The following is a 5737-nucleotide window of genomic DNA, read 5'->3' as shown; positions in this document are numbered from 1 at the left end:
CCTCTTGACACTGGCTTCTCAGAGGACCTGAACTAACACATCAAGAATTCCTCCAAGTTTCACGAACTAGTCTCCAATGTGCATATGCATTGTTTCAACAAATATTTCTCCACTTTCATAGGAATGTATTCACCAACCACATGTTGAATTGAAGTCAAGCTATTTGATCATTTTACTATGTTTTGCAATTTGTAATTTCAGCATGTGACTGTGATACTCAATGCTTGTTGTCTATTCAAAACAGGAGTCAATTTGTGGATCATTTCTTATAGCAGTTAATTTGTGACACCTTTGTTGGTTTGTGAGCGACTGGGCTGTCTCCTTTAACCTGGAGGTGATCGCCTTCTGGCAGTGTTCTGCTAACATACCCTTACTTTGTAAGTGTTCCCTAGTGAACTTTGGGAAGAGCTGCCAGAACCCATCTTCAATGGGCATACCTTCCCAATGCTGATGCTGCTCAGAGCAATGGGCTTTAGACAGCTCCTTCTGGAGGAGGACCGAGCAGAGTCTGGTATTGCCATAATCCACAAAGAACAGTCCCAGAATCTGTGCCTGCCCACTCTGTCCAGAAAGGAGGACCCTCAGTTCTGTAAGACACCTCATGTTGACCCCTTTGGTCTCCTTTGATGAGTTTGTGTGTGTGTGCTCAGTCGCTCAGTTGTGTCTGACTCTGCGACCCCTTTACCCACCAGGCTCCTCTGTCCATGGAATATTCCAGGCAAGAACACTGAAGTGGGTTCCCGTTTCCTAGTCCAGAGGATCTTTCCAATGCAGGGATCGAATCCATGTCTCTTGTGTCTCCAGCATTGGTAGGCAGGTTCTTTACCACTGTACCACTTGGGAAGCCTCTGATGTGTTGTTAAGAGTGGCCAAATCTAGAGGTGATACTATCCTTGGATTCCTTGAGGGTTTTGATCAAGATGAGGGAAATATTTTTAGTTAAAAGATATTTACTATGAATGGTGTCTTTAATTTCCCTTGTATGCTTTCCAAAGTGTTTTTACAAATGGCTCATTTAATTTTTTTTTTTTTTACTTTTACTTCTTTTTTTTTTTTTGCCATGCAGCATGTGGGATCTTAGTTCCCCACCCAGGGATCAAACCCACATCCCCTGCAGTGGAACCACAGAGTCTTAACCACTGGACCGCCAGAGAAGTCCCCTACAATTTGCTCATTTGGCATTTTTTTCAATATACATATATAGATGTATTCACTTACTTATTTTTTGGTCTTCTGTGCTGCATGGGCTTTTCTCTAGCTGCCATCAGTGGGGGCAACTCTTTGCTGCAGAGCTCGGGTCTCTCATTGCAGTGGCTTCTCATTGCGGAGCATGGGCTCTGGGGCGCGTGGGCTTTGATCTTTGCAGCTCTAGGGCTCCGTGGTCCTTGAGCTCCAGGGCACAGACTCAAAAGTTGCAGCACCGGAGAAGGCAATGGCACCCCACTCCAGTACTCTTGCCTGGAAAATCCCATGGACGGAGGAGCCTGGTAGGCTGCAGTCCATGGGGTCGCTGAGTCAGACACGACTGAGCGACTTCACTTTCACTTTTCACCTTCATGCCTTGGAGAAGGAAATGGCAACCCACTCCAGTGTTCTTGCCTAGAGAATCCCAGAGACGGGGGAGCCTGGTAGGCTGCCGTCTGTGGGGTCGCACAGAATTGGACATGACTGAAGCGACTTAGCAGCAGCAGCAGCCTTCACTGGGGGCTTCCCAGGTGGTGCCTAGTGGTAAAGAACCCACCTGCCAATGCAGGAGATATAAGAGACGTGGGTTTGATCCCTGAATCGGGAAGATCCCCTGGAGGAGGGCATGGCAACCCATTCCAGTATTCTTGGCTGGAGTGAATTCCTTGGACAGAGGAGCCCGGTGGGCTACAATCCACAGGGTTGCAAAGACTTGGACATGACTGAAGCGACTTAGCATGCACAGAGGCAGCCTTAACTGGTTATTTATACATACTGCTGTTGGCGTTATGTTTTGCCCAGGGATTCTGTGCTGGGCAGATTGGGGAGCAAAGGCTTCCATTATGTGCGGCCCTGCGATAATCACAGGAAGAGGAGAGAAGAGGCCATGATGCGGTGCCCACTCTGGCCAGGCACTGCTCTCATCTAACAATCCTCTGCTTACACACCCTCCTGATCTCCACTTCCCAGGAGAGGGGCGGGGCTCTGAGACGCCCAGTGAAGGGACAGAGTTGGAAGCCACAGATACGAGGTTTGGATCCAGGGTGTGGAGCTCCAGGGTCCCCAAGGCTTGTAACCTCCATGCGGCACTGCCTTCTCAGTCTGTGGAGGCTGGGCGTGGCGCTTGGAGACGGTCCTGCTCCCCTTGACTCCCAGGGATTATTTCTTGCAAAAAAAAAAAAGTTGCAGCACATAGGCTTATTTGTTCCACGGCATGTGGGTTCTTCCCAGATCAGGGATCGAACCTGTGTCTCCTGTATTTGCAGGAGGATTCTTTACCACTGAGCCACCAGGGAAGACCTGCTCATTTAGTTTTTAAAGTGATTCTGTGATTCTTTGAGCACAGGCTCTGGGGTGGGGTCTGCGTTCAAATTCTAGCTTGTTTTGTGACCTTGAGAAAATCATTTAAAATCTCTGAGCCTTATTTCCTTTTCTGTGTAATAAAACTGCCACCTCCTCCGGCAGGATGAAGTGAGGTCATGGAGATGTTGTGGTTGCCTGGGCAGGGGTTGCATCAGAGAAGGTCTGATAGGCTAAACTGGGGGTCTGAGGAGGCACAGAGCAGGTTGAGTCATTAGTGATGTGGTGAGATTGCCTTTCCTGGTCCAGGCAGAAGAAAAACTCCCCGCTCTGTGTTCCTGCAACACTTTCTCTGTCCCTTAAAGGTCTTCAGCCTTATCCCTTATTGGAGTCTTTTCTACCCAGCCTGGGAGATTTGGGGTGGCCAGAAGTAGGTGTTAAGTCTGCTGAGGTTCAGACATTAGGGGTTAGCATGGACCCCTCAGGCCCATGTGTGTGGGGACGGAGGAGTCCTCAGGAGGATGAAGTGCCCATGATGTTGAATAAGAGTCACGGGGTCAGGCCGCTCAGCGAGCCCACTTGTCGGAGTTGAAGGAGCTGCCGCCATGGAGGGCTCTGATGAATGGGAGGGCACGAGCCGCCTTTTCAGCTCCTTCACCCTCTGCTGATAGAGCGGGACCGGGGGCGTGAGTGGGACACCCTTCTCATCGCTGAGAACAGAACGTGTGGTAGGTGTGACTTGCTGGCCCAGCACTGGGGGAGCCCCACAAGACACAACACCCTTGGCTTGCCAAGCCTTGTCTTCCCATGGAGGCAGATGGTGACATGCTTGGGCGCCCATAGAGCCATCCCCGGAACCTCTCAGAAAAACCCTCCTGACAGCTGCGTTCATCCAACTCTTTCTCTGGGCGAGGTGCTGGGTTAAGCCCTTCCCAGGCACGGTCCGCTACGGTCTCCATAACAACTCCACGTCTGTTCCAAGTCCTATTTTGTAAAGGAGGTAAGGAAACAAACTGAGACATGCCGCGGAATTTGCTCAAGATGCAAGCTAGAGAGGCAGAGGGATTTGAACATAGTCTGGTTGACTTTAGGGCCATGGGCTACGAACCAAAATACTCAACTGATACAGGAGAACTAATTGAGGATGATTTCAAAGGCTGGGTTGCAGTGAAGTAGTTACTATTAATGTGCCCCCATTTATTCCCAATAAATGGGGCAGGCTGGGTGTTTGGGTTCCATGTACAACCCAGCTATGCTAGGCACCTACCTGGCATTATGTAAGTGTCTGTTGTGTGACAGCTATGGCAGCAAGAGAAGCTCTGAGCCAGAACCATGGGCCTCAGTCCCTAGACTCTGGGGTCCAAGCTGCTTGGCCTTGACAGTGCCTCCCGGCCAGGGCTCTGAGGTCCTCCTGGCTCCCAGCATGCACACAGAATCACAGCATCACACGTGTCCTACATCCTTTGCCCTTTGCAGATGACCAAAGATGGTAAAAAAAAAAAAAGCTCAACAGACTTGGCTTATGATTCAGCTCTACCACTAACTGGCAGCATGGCCTCAAACAATTCAAAGGTGAATTAACCTTTCTGAGCTCAGTTTTTTTAATCTGTTAAATAGGGGGAAGAATATCCACCTCATAGGGCTGTGGTAAGGAATCCATGAGGAAACAGATGTCAAGCACCCTGATGCTGGAAAAGATTGAAGGCAAAAGGAGCAGGGGGCGGCAGAGGATGAGATGGTCAGATAGCCTCACTGACTCAATGGACATGAATTTGAGCAAACTCTGGGAGACAGTGGAGGACAGAGGAGCCTGGCGTGCTGAAATCCATGGGGGTCACAAAGAGTCGGACATGACTTAGCAACTGAACAGCAACTGAACTTCCTGAAAATGGCAACCCACTTAGTATTTTTGCCTGTAGAATTCCATGGACAGAGGAGCCTAGAGGGCTACAGTCCATGGGGCTGCAAAGAGTTGGACATGACTAAAGCAACTGAGCACAATAGAAAAGTTCTAATTTTCCTCCTCCTCTTCCTCACCATTACTATTACTATACCATCTCCATTCTCAGGACCAGGATCTTTCTCTTCACCTTGATTCTGGGTCCCCTCTCCGAATGTGAAGGTTGAGACACCCAGATCCGCTGAGCACCGCAGCCCTGTCGGTCCTTGGAGGGCAGAGCTGCCCACAGGGGAGCAGGTTAGAGCCAGGTATCAGAGCCAGGAGACCTGAGTTCTCCTCTCAGCAAGGTCATCAATTTGCCATGGGACCACAGGTCAAACACTTTTTCTCTCTAAAGATAAGTTTCCCCACTTTTCTAGTTCTCAAGGATGAAGCCCAGCAGGGTCTTCGGCTCCATCACTGGTGTGGGAGGCCAAAGCTGTCATGATGATGTTTGAGCAGGTGAGAGCGAACGCGGGCAAGTCACTCAAGGGGATGGACAGGTACAATGCTGAGAACCTGGCCACCCTGGACCACTATGAGGAGACGCAGGCCAAGGAGAATATTTATGATCTGGAAGCCAATCCAGCTGTGCTGAAGCTGTACCCAGTCTTCTTCCAGACCACGCTCACTGCCCAGATCCTGCTACAGACCCACACCAACCTGCCCCACACTGACTTCACGCCGTGCAAGTGCAGCAGGAAGAACGGCCCACCCGGCGGATTTTGTCCCTCAGAGACCTGCTGGTGACCTGCCGCTTCGAGGCCTTCTGGTAAGCCCTGGATAAAAACATGGATCTCTTGGAAGGTACAACCGGCTTCGAAGACTCGAAATCTGCCATGTCGAGGGCATCACTCCTCAGCACCTCAATCTCTGGCTGCTGGCCGAGATGCTGGGGGATCTGACAGGCAGCAAGCTAAAGGTGTGAATGAGCAGTATGGCTGGAGTCCTCACGAGTTAGACAAGATCTCCATCTGTAGCCAGGAAGAGCACATTAAGCCCAAGAACGTCATGGAGAAGATAGACTGACAGGGTGTCCAGCACCATGCCTTCCTCCCAGTAACTTTGCAGGTGTTTAAAAAAGATTTGTTGGCTTCTTAAAAAAAAAACAAAAACAAGAATAGTTTCCCCATGGGTGAATAGGGAGAGGTGTACCTGCCCAGCTCACCTCACTGGGCTGTTGTGAAACTAACATGCGGTATGAGAGCCTCTGTGAGGTGTAGGGTCCTGTGTAGATTGATTGGGTTTATTGAAAGAAAAACAAGGGATGCAGGAACCCAGAGGAGCCAAGTGATCTCCTGCCTCCAAGCCTCT

At 50.1% G+C, this 5737-nt stretch overlaps 1 pseudogene; it reads left to right on the top strand.

Annotated features, from left to right (window-relative positions):
- Window positions 1-4867: 4867 nt before the first annotated feature.
- LOC122426672 lies at window positions 4868-5486 on the top strand (annotated as a pseudogene).
- The last annotated feature ends 251 nt before the right edge of the window (window positions 5487-5737 follow it).

This window comes from Cervus canadensis, chromosome 24, assembly GCF_019320065.1.
Source record: "Cervus canadensis isolate Bull #8, Minnesota chromosome 24, ASM1932006v1, whole genome shotgun sequence".
Lineage (NCBI taxonomy): Eukaryota > Metazoa > Chordata > Mammalia > Artiodactyla > Cervidae > Cervus > Cervus canadensis.
The sequence above is the reverse complement of the archived record's forward strand: the minus strand, read 5'-3'. Positions and strand labels throughout refer to the sequence as shown.